The following is a 23,168-nucleotide window of genomic DNA, read 5'->3' as shown; positions in this document are numbered from 1 at the left end:
GCCTTATATACCGGAGACGCACGTTGTCTCTGAAGGGGACATGCCGGCCGGTATGAGGTAGCGAGGAGAGGCGGGGCCAAGGGACGGAAGCCCCGCCCTTTGAGAGTAAACCACACCCTTTCCTTCAGATTCTCCCCTGGAAAGAGGCACCCGAATGCCAGACTGTCCTTTCATAAACCCCTTCCTTCCTTGGCTACTTCCCCCCTCCACACTCCACTGCGCGCCTTCTGAACGGAATTTGAACGTTCACTTACGGTTCTGGTGCACTTTTTCTGCGAGGTGAGTCTCACAATGTTCAGTGGGGCTTAAGTGTGCATATAGGAGTGCAATGGTGCACATTCTCCCCCCCCCCATGGTAACTCGCTCCTCACCCACATTTCTACCTCCTTATTCTTGTTTCATCCAATCCTCCCCTCCCCCCGTCTCCTCCCAAGTCCCCCCCCCTCATTTCCTGCCCCGGCTCCAGACGTCGCTGCAGCGGCCCCCTGTGGAGCAGTCACCCAACTAGCCGCCTGGCCCACATGGGGCAGGGTGGTGACAGTGGCAGGGGGGCGGCGTGAGTGGCTACTGGATCCCTTTCTAGGAGATCCAGGCAAGCATCGCATGCTGGGTTGGTGGGGGTGGGAGGTGGGCGATCTGCAGCGGTGGGTTTTCAGGTAAGGCGCGGGCGCGTGTCTTGTCTGTGTCAGTCATGGCGGCTTCAGCACCAAGGCCAGCGCCGCAGGGGAAAACGGGCCGTGGACGGCCTAAGGAGGAAGAGTTTCGCTGCTGAATAAACCTCCCAATACCGGCGTGTGTGTGTGTGTTTGGTGCCTGAATTTTTGCTTCTAAACTGACATAGCAAAGCTCGGCCGTCCTGCCGCTTTTCTGCAAAGATCTAAATGTGGAGCTGATTCCCCATCTGCAATGCAGAGCGGCAGGAAGAGCTCCTTTCTAACCCTTTCGATTTCCCAACAAAGAATTTCTCTTTCCTGAAAAACAAACAAGACTTTTCTATTAAAATATGACAGATCCTCATTAAAAGGAATCGCGGTAATCAAAGGATCAGTAGTTAAAGTACCTATCAAGGGCTTGACATTGAAAAGGTCAGACAGCCCGGGGCGGTGGCTGATTGGGGCGGGAAGAGAGATTTAAAAGGAAGAGATGTCTAAAGTAGTTAAGAGCTGGGAAGGCTAACTTACAGTCTCGCCTTTAACCATTGTATGAGTGATATTGCATTCACCAAGTCTATCCTTTTTAAAATCGGCATTTAGTCACATTCTTAACAGCTGTCCCATCTGTCTATCTGTCCTTCTATTCATTACACACCCGCAGTGAGCTATTATTTTATATATTAAAAATACACATATTGTTTGCTGCAGTAGACTTACATGGCAACTCCCCTGCTTCATTTTTGAAACCTATGAGGCTCTTCACATCTGAAGAAATTGAGTTTCCACGGAACTAAGTGGGATTTACTTTACTGAAGACATTCATAAAATTGGGCTGCACAGCTCACAATTTCATTGCAGCAGCAGGTGCTCATCCACACTCCACTTATTTCACAACGGCCCCACTGAATCTAGTGGAACAACTCTAGAGTAAGTTGTTCATGAACTGGATCATTCCACACTTAATGGAATTGGTGTGGCATGGTGTTTTTAAAATAAAATAAAATAAGCAGTTTAAAAATGGTTTTTTAAAAAACGAATTGAATAAGTGAGTAAGAATTCATTTCTAAACCGAGGGAAGACTTCTCTGTGTGTATCCCATGGCAAATGATGAAACACAGGCATGCCTGAAGGACTTTTCCTCAGAAGTAGGTCCCACTTCATGAAATGGAACTCCTTCCATGTAGGTGTGGAGCCTTATTCAGACTTGTTTTACAGCTCTTGCCTTTGCAGGGTTCAGAACATACATGCAGATTTCTAAGGAGGCACCTGCGAAATGATTCTAAGCTTGGCTAGTTTTAAGTCCTGTGTGCGTGTGTTTGTGGGAGATAGATAGGTTATTCTTGCATTCTTGTTTGTGCAAGAGAGGTTATTCATGGTGCCACTATTACCCAAAGTTGGAATATCAACTTTGAAGCCATCCGGAAGTCCACGCTGCTGCTGGCTCATTAATATGGTGTTGTCATAGAACTGCAGCACTGCAGTCAGCGGAGAAAGGAGACTGAAGCAGGCTTCTCTGGGACGTTTGCAGAGTTGCATTTGCACAGACAGCTTGTTTGACTGACTCTTTTAAATATTCTTCCGACCATGTGTGACCCAAAGGTGCCATTTTTATCACAGCTTGCACCCTGTGTATATTAAGACTGCAAACATGCTTGGGAACAAGCCCCATTGAAATAATGGGACTGACTCCTGAGTAGAGATGGGTAGGACTGTGCTGCTTGAATCATTGTAATACTGAGATATTTCCCAAGATTCTCAAAATGCTGAAGGGTGAAGGCAATCTGCTTAGTTAGCCCTGGGAAGAGGCAGAAATCGATGTCTGAATGGTGCAGCAAAGCCTTTTAAAGTGCTAGTCCTAGTGGGGGATGGGGAAGGAAGACAGCATGTGGGCAGGATATAATTCTTTGGGTTGTACAAGAAGAAATTCAATTTACAGCAAAACCAATATTTACTTTTTGCAAGGCACACAACACTAGGCATTGTGAACATTTGCAATCCTATTTCCATTGAATGCAGGAGGACATCTGGGTGGGGGTGGGGTGGGGAAACAGGACAGCTGCAACCATCTGCACACTTATTTAGGGGAAAGCATTCCTGAAGTCAGTGGCCTTCCTTCTAAACAAGCATGCTTGGGAGCATGGTGGTGGGAGGGGCTATAAGAATGTCAAACCATTTAAGGGAATGAAGGGACATAATGTGGCTTCTGCGTGGAATTTACTTGGAAGTAAGTGACAAGGATTTCAGTGTAACTTCTGATGATGTGTTCTTGATCATGGTAGGCTAAACTGGCATGAATCCAAATAGTTCAGATTAGCTAGACTGTGAATGAGGCTCTTAAGTTTCTGCAAAGGCAAAATAAAAATAGAGCAAACGGAGGAAATATGTGCCAAGCTGGCTTAAGGTTATGTTTTGTCTGTCTGTCTGTCTGTCTGTCTGTCTGTCTGTCTGTCTGTCTGTCTGTCTATCTATCTATCTATCTATCTATCTATCTATCTATCTATCTATCTCTATCATCTCCAGTGCTATTTTTCTAGAAAAAGAGGTGCCGCCAGAACTCACCATGAAGGCCTCCCTTGTTCTCTAATATGTAATGGCACCCACCTGAGAGGTGCTGGAACTGAGTTACGGTGAGTTCCATCTTTTAAAAAGCCCCATATATATCCAATATATCAAACAATTGACTGATAGGTTACAATTTGAAAATAAAATAAAAATCTTATACTTTGTTAAGGAGGTTGGTTGTATCCCAGACTTGTCTTACACTGAAGTTAATGGACATAAGTTACTTAGGTTCATGGTTTTCAATGGTTCTTCTCTGAGTAGGACTTAGTTGGCTACAATCCAATGCTATGATGCAAGATGACACTGCAAAAAAGTACCTAAGCTGTAGCTTGATTTCACAACCAACTATTCCTTCTTTCCTTCCTTCTGATGTATGGATTACTTGTAAGTCCATCTAACACAATGAATGCTTACTCAGCTTGGCATATTTATTGAATTTTTAAAATTCTGAAAACTCTGCTTGTCTAATGATTTCAGTCCAGTTATTTTCATAGCCCATACAATTCTTCTGATAATGTCATTATTTGAAAGGATCTGTGGCTGCTATTTCGAACCCACATTCTTCAGAGTGGTGTCATTAAAGGCAATAAGGTTGCTTCAGATTAAGTGAATTATAGCATACTGGAGAAATGAGTGTATATTTATGCAAAAAATTCTATATCTATTTCAGATATTTTTAAATGCAAGATTTTCATTTCCAATGATTTATTTCTCTTATAACATGAACTCCAGACCGTAAATGGGTGGCTGGACAATATTACTTTCCAAATATTTTTATGAAGGTGATATGAAGGTTAAATAAATTGGTGGGCTGCTTGCAAAAACTTTTAAAGAAGCCAGTTCAGCTGCAACATCAGTGGCTGCAATTCTGCATTCAATTTGACCACATATACCCAACTAACTGCATGTGGGATTGCAGCAAGTATATCTTGCATTTCTGGCACAACTTCTACTTAAGGCAAAATACACATATTTGGAAGATGACTGTTATTTTATTGGACTGCTTACCATGTCTTATAGCCTTCATAGGTTTTTAACCCTAAAGCTTATTTTTAAGAAGATCCCTTCCCATCAAAAAACACAATTCCAAGCAGAAGAATCCCTTACATTCCAAAGCTCCCATCATTCCTGACAAAGCTGGATGGGGCTGATGGGAGCTGGAGTCCAGCAGCAGAGTTCAGGAGTTCAGGTCTACAGATCCCCCACCCCATTCCCACCTCTCTAAAATAAAGGTTTGCTTTGAAAAAGGTCAGCTAGGCAGAGAAAATGGGTTACATAATTTTCATTCTGCTTCACCAACAAAACTTCTTAATGAGGAGGCAGTAGAAAACCAATGCCATTTTTATTGGCACTTTCTTGTTTAAGCTGAGCAAGAGGAAGGAAGAGAACATTATGCAGAGAAGTAACCTATGCTTTGCATACAGAAGTTCCCAAGTAAATCCCAAGCATCTGCAGTCAAAAGAACGCAGCAGCAGGTGATGTGAAATATCTCTTCCAGAGAACTTGGAGAGTCGCTACCAGTCAGAGCAGACAGTACTGACCAAATGGACAAATAGTCTGACCCAAGGGCTGGGCTGGTATCAGTGGTGGACTTGGCTGGGTCTCTTCTGAGGGCCCACACACCGGGGGGGGGGGACACTGAGAAGAGCCACTTGTGACCTGCTTGCTTCAACCACAAGCGCTTGTTGTGGCCACTACCGGCAAGCAAGCAGCTGGTAGCAACCATGATGAAGAGGAGGAGCAGGTGGTGGAAATGGTGATGAGAATATCTACCCTCAGCCAATCCCCCCACCTTCTTGCCTTCTTCCTTACAACCACTGCCTGTCCGTCTTGTCCTTGTAGATCTCAGCAGGGAGGAAGGAGAGAAGACTAGAATTAGTTGGATCTGCCTGTCATTGTCTCTGGCTCTGCTTACTGTTGGCCCCTCAGCCTGTCCCACCAGTCCCAATATGCACCACCCACCACAGCTGTGCTCCCATCTGAATTCCCCACAATGCCCTGATGCAACACTAAATGAGGGGCATTGTGGAAATTTAAACCTAGCCACTCAGGGCAGGAGCTCCAGGGCAGGTGTGCTGGAGGCCTGGCAGCTGTCCAAGGATGCCACATGTCTGTTGAATGCATGTGATGGAGCCACCTTCCTGAAGCTAAGCCATTCTGGATCTGGTTGCTGCCTGGAGGGGAGACTGCCTGGCTCCAGGATTATTCTTATGGTTCCACAATAGCAGGGGTGGCCAATTCCCAAGAGACTACGATCTACTCACAGAGTTAAAGACTGGCAGTGATCTTCCTGCTGGATGTGCCTGCACAATAGGGTCTGCCTATCACTTGCAACTGCAATTTATTTTTGTGCTATTCTCTGGCTAGAATATGACAGCATCCCTGATAAATCCCTGTCCATCCTCTGCTTAGGATACCTGCAGCAAAGGGGAGCCCACTGTTTTCTGAAGCAGTCTTTCCCAGTGTCAAACATCTCTTACCAACAAGATGCTTTCCTGAAAGTAGAGCTCTAATCTGTTTCCTTGCATTTTTTTACCCATTGCATCTAATCCTGCCTAGTCCCTGCCATCTTCGCTGTGCCAGCCCTTCAGCTATTTGAAGATATTTTGCAGGTGAATTGCCACTTCTTGACTGTTCTCACCCTTCCCAGTGCTATGCCATTGGACAATGCCAATTTAAAACTCTGGAAATTATTGCTGGAGCACCATAAGATCCTGTACTGGCACAACTCACTTCTTTGATGGGGCAGTGTTCTGCCAAAGGGCATCTCTTCTTTATGTTTCAGCTTCCGGATAAGGTCCTGTTTCAAAGATCTTGTTCAGATGACAACACCTCACAAACATTTCAAGGCTCTGATTCCAGTTTTCACAACAGGGAGGACTCTGGGAATGTTTATCCCTCCAGAGAAGTTACTCGATTCCAAGAGGATAATAACCACTGCAAGGGTCCAAAATCATAGGGACCCTCTTAATTATTTTTTTGCTATGTGGTTTTTTGTAAGACTTGACGAAATGTGTCCTTTGCACATTTTGTCTATTTTGTTGTAAACTTCTTCACATTATCAATACACTGTTGTGACAGACACGTGTCTTTCAGCACTTTCTTGTGGTTGCTCTATAGACCTGTTCCCTTGTATGTGATTTTTTATTTTTATGATATGGAGGTACTGAGCACACTTTTGGATGAAGGCTGCAGGTGGTATTCATGTACAACACAGAATTTATTTGAAGGAGTGTTACTTTTAATGTAAATAAGTTTATAGGGAATTTCCAATTAAGTCCACCTCTTGATGCTGATGAAGCGTATGTTGGTGTTGTTAATTTTGCTGTCTGATCTTTGACTGTAGCAAAGATTGATTGATATTCATGTACAGCAAGAATCAGTGTACAGCACACATAGCTAGCTTGTTTCTGAGCATAAAACATGGAATGAGTCTGGACAAAGCATATTAAAGCATAAGTTGCACAATAAGCCTAAAGACAGCCTAAGTACAGCCTAATTATCAGATATACCATTATCAGATATGCATATATACTAATGCAGCAATAAACATAAAGACTATGGTGCAGCAATGGAACTGCTAGCACATTTGCAAAGCTAAGCAGGTTCAGGTATGGTTTCAAATTGGATGGGGGACTGTGTGATGAAATTCTGCATTTTAGGGGATTGGAGTAGATGACCCTAGGGATCCTTTCCAACTCTGCAGTTCTATGATTCTATGGTTCTAAGAGGGCAAAGGTAAGCACTCCAGCTGGAGTGCCATGGTCCCACCAGTGTGTCCAATCCCAACTCATTGGATGTCAGCAAAGCTGGCCTTTAGGAAGTCCAGTTCCTAGAACTGCCTTCTACAAAGCATATCAAGGCACGAAACAGCACAAGAGAGCACAATCCTAAAGAGATCAGCATAGAAAAGCATAAGAGCAAGGCCCTACTCTTTATGTCTCTTTCATCTCTTGGACAACAATGGACATGGCCCCTCAGTGCCTGGGCAAAGCATCACTGTCAGCTCTGGGTCTTGCCTCTAAGTTCCTCATCTCAGTTTCAGGGGGCTCCTGGAAAAGCAACACCCCTCACCTGGGTTGCACTATGCTTGGAAAACTTAGTATATTGCATACATGTGAGTTATATGTCATGACCTTATACCTTTCTGGGTGTCCTGGCTCCCCCTCGATGACAAATTCAAACTTGGGTGATTTCTATCCCCCCCTCAAAAAAACCTGAATGATTCTCAAGGTGGTTTACAAGCAAAGGCTCCCTTAATACAACCTCTTGCTCCCCAGATTTTTGCACAATTCAAAAACTCCGATGGATAAGGACAGGCTGGACTTCTCCTTGGTTTTGCCATCTGAGGGAAACGGGAAGCTGGGGCCAAGCATTCTTTCTGGTGGGGAGGGGAGAACCAAGTTTCCCATAGCTGATCCTTCTCTGGCCAATGGTCTCCCCCTCTCCAGGTCTTCTTCCTGATTTGATGTTCTTCCAGTGAAGGATGGTGGTGCTATACTTAATTATTCCTAGGATATTTGAAGCCTGGGTGTGAACATAAACCATAGTAATTTCCATTACCTAGGTGACAAAAAGAAAAATCCATTACACAAGGGCTAACAACAGCCATTGGCCACAAGAACCTCCAAGCACAAGTGCTGATGCTGAGGGTGAGAGGAGACATGTTGACATTACTGGACCTAAGATAGCTGTGCCCATTCATTTCAATGGATTGTATCCAATCAGTGGCAGGGCTTCATGTTATGGCACTGGGGGGCCAGAGAGCAGGCAGGGGCAGGGCTGGCACACATTCCAGGAGCGTGGCACACCACCCGCAGGGTGTGGTGCACGTCCTGGGGGGCATGGCACGCTGCCTGCAGGGGCGTGGTGCCGAGGGGCATGGTGGGGGGCAGCCACAATGGCACCCCACCAGGATCGTGCTGCCGGGGGCAGTGCACTCCCCCCCACTCCTCTTCCTCCACCAGTGCATCCAATCAGTGGCGTAGCGTGGGGGTGCAGGGGGGGCCGGCCGCACCGGGCGCAACATCTGGGGGTTAGGATTAGGGGGCGCAAATCCATGGGTTAGGGGGCGCAAATTACTTGCCTTGCCCCGGGTGCTGACAACCCACGCTACGCCACTGCATCCAATGCTAGTTCTACCCAGAACAGACCTATTGAAGTTAATGGACATGACTCACTTAAGTTCAGTAATTACAATGGGTCTAATCATTGTAGAACTTAAGGTAAAGGTACCCCTGCCCGTTCGGGCCAGTCTTGCCAGACTCTAGGGTTGTGTGCTCATCTCACTCTATAGGCCGGGAGCCGGTGCCGTCCACAGACACTTCTGGGTCACGTGGCCAGCATGACAAGCTGCATCTGGCGAGCCAGTGCAGCACACGGAACGCCGTTTACCTTAGAATAGAATCATAGAATCATAGAGTTGGAATAGACCACAAGGGCCATCGAGTCCAACCCCCTGCCAAGCAGGAAACACCATCAGAGCACTCCTGACATATGGTTGTCAAGCCTCTGCTTAAAGACCTCCAAAGTAGGAGACTCCACCACACTCCTTGGCAGCAAATTCCACTGTCGAACAGCTCTTACTGTCAGGAAGTTCTTCCTAATGTTTAGGTGGAATCTTCTTTCTTGTAGTTTGGATCCATTGCTCCGTGTCCGCTTTTCTGGAGCAGCAGAAAACAACCTTTCTCCCGCCTCTATGTGACATTCTTTTATATATTTGAACATGGCTATCATATCACCCCTTAACCTCCTCTTCTCCAGGCTAAACATGCCCAGCTCCCTTAGCTGTTCCTCATAAGGCATCGTTTCCAGGCCTTTGACCATTTTGGTTGCCCTCCTCTGGACACGTTCCAGTTTGTCAGTGTCCTTCTTGAACTGTGGTGCCCAGAACTGGACACAGTACTCCAGGTGAGGTCTGACCAGAACAGAATACAGTGGCACTATTACTTCCCTTGATCTAGATGCTATACTCCTATTGATGCAGCCCAGAATTGCATTGGCTTTTTTAGCTGCCGCGTCACACTGTTGGCTCATGTCAAGTTTGTGGTCAACCAAGACTCCTAGATCCTTTTCACATGTACTGCTTTCAAGCCAGGTGTCACCCATCTTGTATTTGTGCCTCTCATTTTTTTTTGCCCAAGTGCAATACTTTACATTTCTCCCTGTTAAAATTCATCTTGTTTGTTTTGGCCCAGTTCTCTAATCTGTCAAGGTCGTTTTGAAGTGTGATCCTGTCCTCTGGGGTGTTAGCCACCTCTCCCAATTTGGTGTCATCTGCAAATTTGATCAGGATGCCCTTGAGTCCATCATCCAAGTTGTTGATAAAGATGTTGAATAAGACAGAACCCTGTGGCACCCCACCTTCCCGCTGGTAAGCGGTCCCTATTTATCTACTTGCACTTAAGGGTGCTTTCGAACTGCTAGGTTGGCAGGCGCTGGGACCGAACGACGGGAGCTCACCCCGCCGTGGGGATTCGAACCGCCGACCATGCGATCGGCAAGTCCTAGGTGCTGAGGTTTTACCCACAGCGCCACCCGCGTCCCCTTGTAGAACTTAGTTGGATAAAAACTACCCTCACAATCTTTTAATTTTTTTTCTAAGTGCCATACAGATATTAAATTGTAAAACACTCCTTGCCCACAGGCTGACAATCTAATAAAAATAAAACAATGGGGAAGGGAAGAGGAAATTAAGCAGTGGAGCAGCTTCTCCTTTCTCTGACTGGTGATACGTGGAGCCAGGATGTCTCACGCTTTCCAAGCTGTTCTTCAGGTGAGGCAGGCAGTGCAGCCTCCCAGGGCTCCCATGTCTCTTCTCCTACGGCAGCGGCCAGAGAGAGTTAGCTTCTCATCAGCTCTGCAGTCCCAAAACCATTCTTTTACAATGTAAGCATTGGAAGAAGGTCCAGGATTCTAACAGGAAACAGTGTTTTCACCGGCCTCTTTGTCAGACTGCTTTTAAATATGGAGGTGATATGTGTGCCTGCTATGGCAGGGAAGGGAACCTCAAGCCTGAGAAGTCTCTTTTCAGCACTCACACCAGCTCACACTCCATTTCCTAAGGCCACATCCTTCACAGGTCCTGCTCTTGAGTGTTTTTGCCTGGTTGGCATGTGCCCTTGAACTCTAATGAGGCCTCTTGCTTGTCTAGGTGGAGGACAGAGAGAAACCAGTCCCCTGTACAGATGTAAAATTTACTCTATTGCTCCTCCCACTTTTGCCTCAGGCCCAGCCACCACCATCAGGTGGCCTCCAGAACGCTGCCCAGAAGGAAGTGCAGCCCTCAGGCTGAAAATATCTCCCTATCCTTGGTCTGCAGTTACAAATCTAGAGTTTCTTTCCCTATCAATAATCCCAGGAGCAGCCAAATGATGCATCAGCAAGATGGCTTGCATCAAGCTTTTCAATTAACTAGGTATGTACTGCATAAAATTTCTAAGTTCAAAATCTTAACTTACAAGTGTCAGTCTACAAGAAGAGTTGACTTCAGTGATATTAGTCATTGGGGATGGGGTTATATTAAAAGCATGAAAAATGTCCATGGGGAATTTCTAGATTTATTTATTTTTTAATATATATATATATCAGAGGGTTAGGGATTTGTGTTGTGCACTGATCTCTGTGGAAGCTAACTGGTATAAAATAGTGATAAGAAAAAATGCAACCGTTCTAGGCAATCTAGATAAAGATCACCCAAGACAGGCTTGGAAACTAATCTGGGGTTCAAAAAGCCTAACTCTAAGGAGAAGCAATAATTTTAGTCCCTCAGATTCTATTCCATCCTGGAAGAAATCCTAGCCAGAGAGGTCCCCCCCCCACCAGATGCACCCCAAATGTCTCCCTCCATGCCCAGAAGCACTCTTTCCCATTTCCAAACCCTAGAATGCAATCACACTTCCCTTCCCTTTGAATAGGCCTCCCTCATTCTGTCTCTAAAATTCCAGTGTGCTGATCAGAGCACACTGGGATGTGGCAGACAGCAGTGGCGTGTATTGTCATGGAAAACAATGTTCTCCTGCGGGCTTTCACAATTGCCTTTGGTCTCATGAGAAGAGAAAAGCTCAAAGGTCAGTGGTAGAGCATTGGCTTTCCATGCAGAAGACTCCAGGTTCCCACCTCCAGCTAGAACTCAATATTCAGGTGGGGATGTTCTCCATCTGAAACCCCAGAGAGCTGCGGCCAGACATTGCATGGACAGGTGGAGTCCCCCCAACCCTAGGTGACCCCTGAGCGGAATAATGACTCAAGACAACGTGCTATGGGATTAAAATTGGCCACTTTATTAAGTTTCAGATGTAGGGAGACCTTGGCTCAGGCACTGGGCATTTATCCTTCCCAGTCCCCAGCCGTGGATCTGGGAGACTTCAGGGTTATCCAGAATGTGTGGGGATTGTGCTGGCTCTGGAGAACATATGTTCAAGCAGAGAGCCTGCCCCCCGTTTCGCCGCCGTTGGAGGGGAGAGCAATGACAACCTCTCGGCATATGGCCAATGCCTCCCCTCAAGACCCCTTTAACGGGGAACCCTGGTCTCACCGCCGCAAGGGGGCGTGGGTCACTGCTTCACGCCCCGTCCCCCCATTTAGGAAGATAGACTAAAGGATTCTGCCCAAGGCCCGAAACCTCCAAAGTTGTGACATTTTGCCATGGGAAAGGCAAAACCTTGAAATGCAGGAAAATTCCTTTCCAGCCCTTCAACAGCAACCCTGACATAGCAGCACCTGTGTACCTGTGGAGGGAGGGAAGGGTGGGAGAAGCTCTGGAGCCAAGTGCCACTTCACAGGTAAGATTCATCTTCTGTTGTATGGGCAGGGCGGTCCCTCCCCTTACCCCTGGCAACGCCTCCCCAGGCAGGATTGGGCGATTGGCAGAGGTAGGTGGAGACCTCCAGGTATCCAGCCTGGGGAGGATGAAGCCAGCCCCAAACTACCAGGGGCCACAATGGGATCCGGGGGGCTGCATGCCACCACGCAAAAGGCACCCCCATTGTGGACAATACTGACCTGGATAGATCAATGATTTTGCTCAGTATAAGGCAGCTTCCTGTGTTGCTAAGGGGGAGTGTCATGGGTCAAGGAAGCAGCCAGGGAGAGCCCTTTGGACTGGCTGATTCTGTGAAAAATTGTATTATTTCTTTATCCACCCCTCCTTGGGGAAATTGTGTAATTTCCAAGACAATTCAAGTGAAGCCTTGGAAAGCTTGCCCATCTCTAACAAATATATAACATTGGGTGGGTAGGTGTGAAATTTTCTGAGCAAATCTGAATTTGCTTGGGAAACCCCCTTCTTTCCCCAAATTGGTCTCAACTCTAATTTCAGCACAGCCTCCTTCTTTTTTTGTACTCAACTTGCCAGATTTGACAGGAGGTGGCGACAGATAATTTAAGCAGCATATGCTACTCAAGTGATCAGTACCAAACTTTTTTGTTTGCTTTGCTCTGCTATATTCATTATTCAGTAGGTAATGTGACCCCCACCCAGCCACCCACAAATCTATGTCTTCCTTGGAGCACTTGACTTTTCCTTTTATCGACTTGCCTTTGCCAGAGAGATAAAACTGGAGTGCAGATCCCTGTAGAAAGATAGTGTTTCTGCAAGGAAGACACAGGGAAGAGGAAACATTTGCTGCTTCGAGTCTCATTTGTATCTGGGTTAATTGCACTTCCCGGGGATGTGTCTAATTGATTTGTGGAGAGAGGACTAACTGTCTGCCACTTGGCAATGACGCTGCAGAACTGAATCTCTCTTTCTGCTGGGGCAGAAAAGACAGAGCCCATCCGCAGCCTGGAGATGAGAGGGCTGAAGGGCTGGGGAAGGGCCATAGCTCAATGGCAGAACACCTGCCAGGCATGCAGAAGATCCCAGGTTCCACCCCCAGCATCTCCAAGCAGTGGCAGAGCAAGGTGGGGGCGGTGGGGGCAGTCTGCCCCGGGTGTCATCCTAAGGGGGGGGGGGAGTGACATTCGCCACAGGCTTGGGAAGTTGGGAGCACACTCCTGGCTGGAGGAGGCAGGCAGGCAGGCAGGGGAGAGGACGGGAAGGAGGCAGATGAGGAAACAACGGAGAGGGCGGGAAGGGGGGGAGGAAGGAAGCAGGATCAGTGGGTGTGCCTGGAAGACGAGCGCCTGCAGCTGGACTATCAAGTGGATTTAAAGGGTCACTTCAGGGGTGGTGCTGCAAACACGGAAGGGATTTTGGCCAGTGCTTAAAAAGAGAAAGTGAGTTTCCCTCTGACAAACCCTTTCTGTCTCACCTCTGCAAAGCTCCACATGTTTCCGTCCAACCCTGTCCTCAGCCAACCCCCCACTTAGAAGCCACTCTTGGGTTATTGACTTCCGTGTGCTTGCAGTGTATCTGCGTCTCCCTTGTATCTATTAGGGACTATTCTCTCGCCTTTCCCTTGATATCTGTGCTACTGATTACTTCTGCCATTTTAATTTTAGAGAAAGTGTTTAATTTAAAAAGGATCTGTACTATAGAAGAACAGTGGTAACAATACATTGAGGACAAGTAAATATTTTGGGGAGGGTGGTCCCAGAGCCCTAGTGCCCCCATCCCAGAGAGGATCAAATGGGCGGACTTTGGCACTCCCCTCCCCTCCCCCAATGTCTTTCCCTCTATCTGATCTGGCTCCCTGCCTGTTACATTACATGTGGGGAAACCCGTGTGGGGTTCCTCTCTGTGTAAGGTCTTCATGCTGTTCCTGCGCATGCCTGACAAATCTGCCCCATTGTCAAAATGTATCTTTCCCCCCACCTCCAGTCTCTGTTGTTGGGTGTCCTGGCTGAAGGAGAAAAGAGAAGACAGATGGCCATCGGTCAGGGATGGTCTAGTTGAGATTCCTGCATTGCCCCAGGGGGTTGGCTAGATGACCATCAGGGGTCCCCTCCTCCTCTACAATTCTCTGGTGCAGGCTTGTGCAGAGTTTTAGGTACAAGTTGGATGCGAGGGGTGCAAATGATTGCAGCCCATCTTATGCACCGTCAGCTCGGGAATAAGTCCCACTGATCCTGATGAGACTAGATTGCTGCTGTGCAGTCCTGTTTTTTAAATAAACATTTTCCTTTTCAGATAATACAGAGCACGGTGAAATCACAGTAAATAAAACCTCCCCTTCAGTAGTTTCAAACACTATTACAGGTTCCACATAATATCTGCATTGCCTTGTTTACTGCGACAGCACCTGCACTTTGGAACTCCCCGCCTATTGCAACAAAGCACGTGCCTTTGCTAGACTCTTTTCGGGCACCTGCTAATAGCATTCTTCTTTAAGGCAAGCATACCTAGACGCTTAGGAAGTTGAAGTAAATTTAATCTGTTTTAATATTTTAGCTTTTATATGTTTTAAATTAGGGTTGTTAATTTTTCTTGATTTTACTGCTGTGGTGTTTTTTGGTTTGGTTTTAAACTTTGAAGGTTTTAATAAACAATAAATATAAATAAAATAATACAAGCCAAAACACAATCCAGCCTGTAGATTTAAGTATCTGTCCACAGTCATCTACTTGTTATCAGAGGCCCAAAATCCACATTCCTTTGTAAGAAAATAAGAAATAAAGTCAAACCATTTTTGCAGGCAAAAAATAAAATTCAGTCTCTGTGTTTGTGTGACAAGAATTTTCCACACTGGGTACCACTTGAACTTGCTACACCACTGGGTTGTCCCTCTAGTGGGGAACACATTGTGCTCCTTCTGGGGTATTTTGTCCACCCTTTGTCCTCTCACCTGCGGCTCCTAGAAGCTGCCAGCATGTGACAGAGACCACACCCCAGGAACGCTTTGACTGGCTGGCTAAACCAAACCCTGGGTCTCAAACCCTCCATTAGTTAGAGACTTCCCCTGCATCCGAAGATAGGCTCTGGCTGGCTGATTGAGCAGACGAGACCGAGAGTGGGTTCAACCATCAAAAAGGCAGTTTCTGCATGTGCTGTAGAGGGCAGTGAGAGGCAGGTGGGGCTCATCCACCTGGAAGGTAGCCCATCTAAGAGAAGGAAAACTCTGATCCTAAACATCTCCTGCCTTGGCCTGCTTGGTGTTGCTGAAGTACAGCTCCCATCAGCCCCAGTATGTGCAGTGACCAGTGATGATGGCGACTGAAAGTTCAGCAACATCTGGCAGCCCAAAGGTTCCCGACACCAACACTACTGTATACCTGAAGGAGCGTCTCCACCCCCATCGTTCAGCCTGGACACTGAGATCCAGCGCTGAGGGCCTTCTGGCGGTTCCCTCATTGCGAGAAGTGAGGCTACAGGGAACCAGACAGAGGGCCTTCTCGGTAGTGGCACCCGCCCTGTGGAATGCCCTCCCATCAGATGTCAAAATGATAAATAATTACCTGACATTCAGAAGACATCTTAAGGGGAAGTTTTTAATATGTAACGCTGTACTGTTTTTAACACTGATTGGGAGCCGCCCAGAGGAAACTCAGCCAGATGGGCGGGGTATAAATAATAAATTATATTATTATTATTATTATTATTATTATTATTATTACTACTACTACTACTACTACTACTACTACTACTACTACTACTACTGAAACAAATGGGAGCACCCTGGGATCACTACTGCAGTGAGACAATGGCCTCGTCTCCTTGTTCCTCTCTGCACTGCCCAACCCAAGCTTCTTGAGTTCTCTTGGTTCTATTCCCACTTCCTTGTGGAGGAAGAAAAGATGGCAGTTAACAATTAGAGACCAAGGTTTACGTTTTGCTTTTATCGTGCCCTTCCTCCAAGGAGCTCACATTCTACCTCACCCCAGGAGCCTTGTGAGGTTAAGTCAGGCTGAGATATGTCTATGATCATCCACTGATGATCGATCCACTGTGATCTTCACATAGGGGAAATAATAACCTTTATTTAGACTAGAAAGGATTTCCAGACTTCCTTAAAATAATCTAAATTTGTATCTTTGAACAGTTCCATCCATTTTGCCATCTCTGCAATATGCCAAGATTTTGATCAGGTGATCATATCAAAGGGGATTGTGAGTTGGGCCCACCCATAGCTGGAGATGCCAGAAATTGAACCCGGGTCCTTCTAAATGCTAAGCATGTGCTCTGCCACTGAGCTACAGCCTTTAAGGGGGGGGGGGGCAACTACCAGGACGCCTTTGACCAACACTCTCTCCTTCCTAAGTAAAGTTAGGGTCAAACTGCACTTCCCCATGATCAGGGGAAACACAAAGGGCCAGGCTGTCAGGGATGCAGGTCAGCATGAAGAAGCAAAGGCAGTTTCCAGTGCTCAGTCAACTTTTTATTCAAGGAAATGAACATACAACTCAGCGACTTCCCAGTAGGTCTTGCCCCTGTGCAGTTGTTGTCAGGACTGGCGGTCCCTGCCTTCGAGGGCTCCTCCTCTCCCCAGCAGTCTCAAACAGCTTCTGAGCATCTTTGGCCTCTGTTCCCCTCTGCTCTCCTCATTATTCTGTGTGTTCTTGGAGACAAGGCTGGAGGGGAGCTTGTTACAGCAGGAGAGGGAGACTCCCTGGATTCCTCAGCAGTCTCTTGTCGCCCCTCCTCTGCTTCAGCCTTGGAGTCTGAACTGCTCCCTTTCACAAGTTCTTCCTGCTCACGAAACTTTGTTGCCCCTTCAGCATCCAGATCCTCCTCTCCATCTTCTCCCTCTGACCTCCCCTCAGTGTCCAAATTGCAGAAATTGGCCTCTTTGCTTATAGTGACCACTGACACATGGCTTTAAAAACAAAAAAAGGAGGAGACTAATTTGCAAATGCTGTATATGTATGCACATTTAAAAATGATTGCTACCCTACTGAGTCATACAAAATAGAATGTTCTCTCGGGGAAAAACAAACTTAAGAGTTACGAAGAAATCTGCTGCAAAAGGCTTCCACTTCTGACGACTCAGTCACTGCAACCTGAAAGAGCCATAGCACAAAGAGTTTCATACAGAACACAATACAGATTTCCTCCCTAGCCAAGCAAGGGATACTCACCTAAATGTATGTCAATCATGGAATACCATTTCGACTAAAGCAGCACTGTCCTAATGCTGGTGACTCTCACTGCAGGGTTTTTCTTGAAGTATCAAGAGCTCTTATTGATACTGCATCTTTCTCGCCAACTGAACATATTTGCTTCAGGTACAGTGAGCTCTGGGAAGCCCGAAGAAAGGAGGAGCTGGAGCAAAAGAAGAAGTCTTCTCCTACCTGCAGGTGAGTCTCACTGTGGTGACACGGAATAGGGCCTCTTCTGATGACTCAGTCACCGCAACCTGAAAGAGTCTTAGCACAAAGAATTGTAGACGGAACACAACAGAGATTTTCTCCCTAGACAAGCAAGGGATACTCACCTAAATGTACTTCAATCCTGGAATACCATTTTGACCGCCATTTTTGATTGAAGCTAGATAAGCCATTACGTAATCTAGAGGGGCAGAACAGAGAGGTGAGAGTCAGATTTAAATCTCTGCCATTAAGCTTGGTGTGGAAAGAGGAAAGATTGCTCAATGCTCACCCTTTCGTTTGTCCATTTGAGGTGTGACTTGGCAGCTTCTTCAGTTGGGTTACAATATAGAGTCACTAGTTTGTCCCCAGCCACCTTCCACCAATTCTGCAGAAAATGTTTTGTGTTTTTTAAAAAAAACTTTTCTTACCACTGTGACTTCTGGGACTCAGCCGGAAGAGCTGGCTTCATTTGAGTGTTGCAGGATCTTTGGAGAGAACTGTGAAGAGACCATCAGAAAAGAAAATGGGAAAAAGGAGAGACCCATACAAATAGCATTGCCCTGGAAAAAAAACACTGAATGGTGCAACGTGAATTTACCTAAATCAGCACTGTCCTAGAGCTGGTGACTCTCACTGCAGGGTTTTTCTTGATGTATCAAGAGCTCTTACGCACATTGCATCTTTCTCATCAACTGAACAGATCTGCTTCAGGTACAGAGAATTCTGGGAAGCCTGAAGAAAGGAGGAGCTGGGACAAAAGAAGTGTTCTCCTACCTGCAGGTGAGTCTCACTGTGGTGACACGGAATAGGGCCTCTTCTGACGACTCAGTCACTGCAACCTGAAAGAGTCTTAGCACAAAGAGTTGCAGATGGAACACAATAGCAGGGGAGCGCAGGTATCTTACACCCTTGACCGAAGAACGGTACACTCCTCCAATCTGGGATGGTCGTCCTCTTCCACCGAGTGCTCCACTTCGGGAGGGATGCACATGGAGCGGTGAGGGATACAGCATAACCCACCCCCTTAACACATTTGCCAGTGAAATCATAGGCCATGATTTTAGAGGTATTACTACCACAGCCACATTACGTACCAGTGATAGTTTTGCCTGCCCTTTTGACGTCCGTTTCCCATTGATTATGTAATCTTGTCATTGCTGCTGGAAAGGCCAGTCATTTCAGTACAGCTCTACTCACTACAACGCTTCTCAAGCATTCATTCTCCCTCCACTGGAATCCCCCACTTGCAAGACACACTGGAGACATATTCCAGAGTTCAAGGCTCCATTTTAAGATGGGAATATACAGAAAGGAGAGACCGGTACAAAAGCATTGCACTGAAAAAGATCACTGAGTAGTCTTCATCCAAAGACTAATTAGTTTGTAAGGTAAATAAAACCTTAAGACTTTAAAGTGTCTTAGGACAAGAATTGCAGGTGGAAAAGAGATTTTCTCTCCAGCCAAGCACGAGATACTCACCTAGAAGCCCTTCAGTCGGAATACATGAAACTGCATTGTTACTTTAATTATGATGTAGCGTTTCAAGTTTACTTGTTAGGTGTTTGCACTTGTCGCCACTTCTGACAAATCAAAAGCATTTAAAAGTTACCTTCCTTCAACTGCAGCGCTAGTTTCCAAAGGAAGCTGGCTGCTAGATTTGATTTTTAAATTGGAATTTTAAATATATTACCTTCAGTGCTAGAGGATCCAAGTTTTTTTGTATAAACGCTTTGTGTTGTCTGAGCTATGTGCTAAGTAGCTGTTCCTAGAAGATGCTTAGCAAAAACAAAGTAAAATCCAAAATCCTTGGTTATTCCCACTAGAGAGTCACGTTACACATCAGGGTAATTTTGCCTGGCCTGTTCCATAGTTACCTTTTGAGCTCCATTTCCCATATCTTATTGTAATCTTGCAGGTTCTGCTGGAAAGGCTTAGTGGAGTTGATGTTCTCGTCTGCTTCCTCATTTGATCCTCACAAGAACCCTGTGAGGCTGAGAGAGAGAGAGCTTCATGGCAGAGGGAGGATTTGAACTCTAGACTCCCAGGTCCTAATCCACCACTCTAGCCACTCTCAGGAACTTCCCTCAGAGAAAGCACTTTCCCACGGGATCCTGGACTTGCCATGTCCCTGAGCAGTCCCTCTCCAGTCGCCACCAGCAGGTTCATTCTCAAAATGCTTTATTGGCCTTTTCAGCAAGTTTTTAACTTACCTGTCTTTCTCTCCTTCCAAGGCAACCTGAGCAAACATGAAATCAGAAGGAACGGTTTTGTCCTCTCCCTGTCTTCTTTGCTCCTTTTTTTCTCTCCACATGCACATTTCTAGCTTCAGCAACCAAAAACTCAAACTTTCCACTCATGAAACGACTTGTCTCTTTGGCTTTTAAAAGAAAAGCCTTCTATTTTCCCTACTCATTCTCCCACTGCTTTAAGCAGACTTCATATCCATGTACCCTTTCATGTGCTCCTTCTTTTCATCCAAATACTCATTAGTTTGAAAGGTAAGTAAAACTTGATTCCCCCCTTCACATACCTTCATTTATCTTTATTTTCTCTTGGCTTTTCCAGTCCAGGATTTTTAATTTTCCTTGTTCTCTTTAAAATCTCCATCTTGGTATTTTTCTCAGTTTTCAGTTTAAATTTTGCATGGCTAAACTCTTTTTGGGGGGCTCAAAGTCCATCATCAGTCTACAATTTACTGTCCCTGAGTTATTAGGATTAAGTCTTTTTTGATCTTCTATTTTTCTTCAGCTTCCTTCTAATTTAAAAATTAATGCCTCTCCTAACACTTTTTAGGGAGAAATACCTGACTAAGATACTACACTTGATCTTAGCCAAAAGGCCGAGAAGCACACAGTATTTGAAATCAACCACAGCAGAGATCACAGATGAAAATCACCTGTGTCCCTTTTTAAAGTTACAGATAGGTAGCCGTGTTGGTCTGCCATAGTCAAAATAAAAAAATTCCTTCCAGTAGCACCTTAAAGACCAACTAAGTTAGTATCTGAAGTATCTGAAGAAGTGTGCTTGCACACAAAAGCTCATACCAAGAACTAACTTAGTTGGTCTTTAAGGTGCTACTGGAAGGAATTTTTTCCTTTTTAAAGTTGTAAACGATGAATTTCAGCAGAGTAAAACCCCTTCATTTACTCTAAAAAAAATGCCCAATGGTTTTGAAAAGTAATCTAACCTAAACTGGTTTCAGTTGCCTTTTCAAACCTGTTTCATCTTCCCCAGCCTCCCTCTCCTAATCCCTCTGCCCATTAGCTCCTTCAGCTCCGACCAGTGAGAGGGCTAAAACCAGCATCACAGCCAAGGACAGGCTCACTCACTGGAATGCGGCTCGCTCCTTCCGCCACCAGTAGGTCATAACCACACATAAAAAGTCCCTTGCAGCATTAATACAGTGGGTGCAAATGTCTTTATTTTTTACATGGGGTCACTTCAGGGCTTTGATGGGGAATGAGTATTTTCTTTCCAAATTAATACATTCTGGAAATACAAGGGAATTGAATTTGTAATCCACCCAAATCTCATGGATTACAAACTACAGGAACATGACCTGTACAGGAAAATAAGGGAAAGACTATGGGAAGAGGGGCTGGCTTGGATCTCAGTGGCCCCCACTGAATTATATGCAATCTGGGGCACACCTGGAAAGGACAGCAGTTGCTTCTCACTCCTGATATTTATGCTGTGTATACACAACATTCTATGATAGAATGAATGAAGACTGGGTGCTTGTTTTTTGTTTTTGTTTTTTAAAAAAGGCTTACAAAGAAAGAAAGTGGGGAGTAATTTTAAATCATTGCTCTTGTTTTTAGCATACTGGCCATCTTTCCCTTGAAAATTGCTGTGTTGAAATATAATACCTGGTTGGTGGATGGGAAGGGTTTGGAGTGACTGAAATACCGTAGATGTGCAGCTCCACTAATTACAGAAGAAAATTCATTTCACTATGACGATTAAAAACCTCAGTGTTTGATGCTTAAGAATGCCTTGTGAAGTTTAAAGTTAAGTGCTCTTTTCTCTGTTCTATCTCTGTCTTAACTTTAACTGCCATGACATGATTGCATAATTATTGTAGCTCGCAAAACTGGGTGAATCTTAGCACAATGTGTAAAGGCACTTTCCAGATAATCATCACTGAAGTTAGACTTATTTTACAGGAAAGTAGTTAGAGGTGAGAGACCATGTGAAATTGCTTTGGATATGGTTTTATCCTGCTATTCACCTCAGTTGTGTAATGCATGATGTCATTCATCCATTTGCCATTGCCAATACATTCAAAACTCTCCTAATCAGCATTCATTTTTAAAGGAATCTGCCTTGCATGGTACACTTCTTTCTTGCATTGGGCAAGGAAAACATTGCCACTGAGAGAGAGCAGAAGGCTGATCTGTTAGAAGCTGGTAAACTGGTATTTTCCTTTAACATTTTAGCAGCCACTGGCCCATTTGAAAATGGGGGCTGACTGGTAGTATTCCAAATAAGACCACACTTGACTTGTCTAGCTTGATATCCTAACTACATATAAGGTTTTTTGCTTGAGATGATAGCTTGTTTGCATGACTATTCAGTAACTATTTTCTCCTATGAGCTTCAACATCTGCAGTTGACAACATACATTAAAAGTGAAAGAACTGTGTTTGGAAATAGAAAAAAACCTCAAATATTGTTATATTCATCCCAGTTCTCTGAATACCAAGAATTCCAGGGGTGCAGCATGCTTTTTGTGGTTGTTAGATTTATTGCCTGTACTTCACCAGTAAGTCCCAGGGCTACAATTTAAAATTCAGTATTTAAAATGGTATTAAAAAGAGGTATGTTCCTTTGGAAGGAGATCACTCATATGGCATTTTGAAATAGTTTCTGCCGCACCAAGATTGTCTTGAAAACAACAGAGCACGAAACACATGACATGGAATTCTCAAGCATGTTCATCAAATGTTAAAGGGTATTTATCTACCAGCATTCTCCCGCTAATCGGGTTAAATTTGTCTGTCTGTCTTTTACAGGAAGATCAATCAAAGAGGAAATCTCATGACAATATCGACCTACAAAAAATGAAAGATTCCTACCAGTGATGTTGCTTAAAAGGTCCATACCTGGAGACTAGCTTGCGATGGAGAATAATCTAATATTGTTTGATTTTTTAATGTAATAATGTTTTGCCACACTGCATAAAAGTTTCTGGATTGTCCAGTCCTTTTATCAATCACATTTGATTCCTTATTTTCTCTGCATTTTCTCTGTGCTTTGTAATAGTTGCACTTATTTGCAAATGTGCAGGCAGAGCAGGGTCTGTGTCAACAGCTGGGGTGGGTGGGCAATTGCTGTGATCCCATGTGCCATCCAGGGGTCTACTGAATGGGCCCCCTGGACCTGCTCTTCCTTTTCACCATTGCAATGTGCTTGTTCACCCGACTCTCACTCTGGCCAGGTGGTTTGAAGGAAGGGCTGTAGAAGCAGGAGCCACGGACTGCTTGCTCATTGATTTTTTTGCCTGAAAAGCACACAGCAAATGGAGAAGAGAAGCAGCTGGCAATAATAGCATGGAGGGTATAGAATCACTGAGGAAACAGGGGCCCATGGAGGGTTCTTGCCCCTTCTCCCTTCAGTCCTTGGAACTAGCATTGAGGTTGAACATAGGGGAAGGTTCACAGCTATAAACATGCCACTGCTTTCAAATCAGATCTCTAGGGAAACAACCCTGTCTCTCTATGCCGGGGTGGGCAGAAGGTAGACCTCAATCTACTAGTAGACCTC

At 45.3% G+C, this 23,168-nt stretch overlaps 2 long non-coding RNA genes across 2 annotated transcripts; one reads left to right on the top strand and one right to left on the bottom strand.

The window, feature by feature from the left end:
• Positions 1 to 171: 171 nt before the first annotated feature.
• Positions 172 to 22,620, top strand: LOC308574257. The gene is made up of 2 exons (XR_014002393.1): positions 172 to 279; positions 22,418 to 22,620. It is a non-coding gene; the product is annotated as an uncharacterized lncRNA (long non-coding RNA).
• LOC308574247 lies at positions 17,824 to 20,211 on the bottom strand. Its single transcript, XR_014002380.1, has 2 exons — positions 19,613 to 20,211; positions 17,824 to 19,385 (listed from the first exon to the last, which is right to left on the bottom strand). It is a non-coding gene; the product is annotated as an uncharacterized lncRNA (long non-coding RNA).
• Positions 22,621 to 23,168: the final 548 nt, after the last annotated feature.

Source organism: Podarcis bocagei (assembly GCF_964188305.1).
Source record: "Podarcis bocagei genome assembly, chromosome: 15".
Taxonomy (NCBI): domain Eukaryota; kingdom Metazoa; phylum Chordata; class Lepidosauria; order Squamata; family Lacertidae; genus Podarcis; species Podarcis bocagei.
The sequence above is the reverse complement of the archived record's forward strand: the minus strand, read 5'-3'. Positions and strand labels throughout refer to the sequence as shown.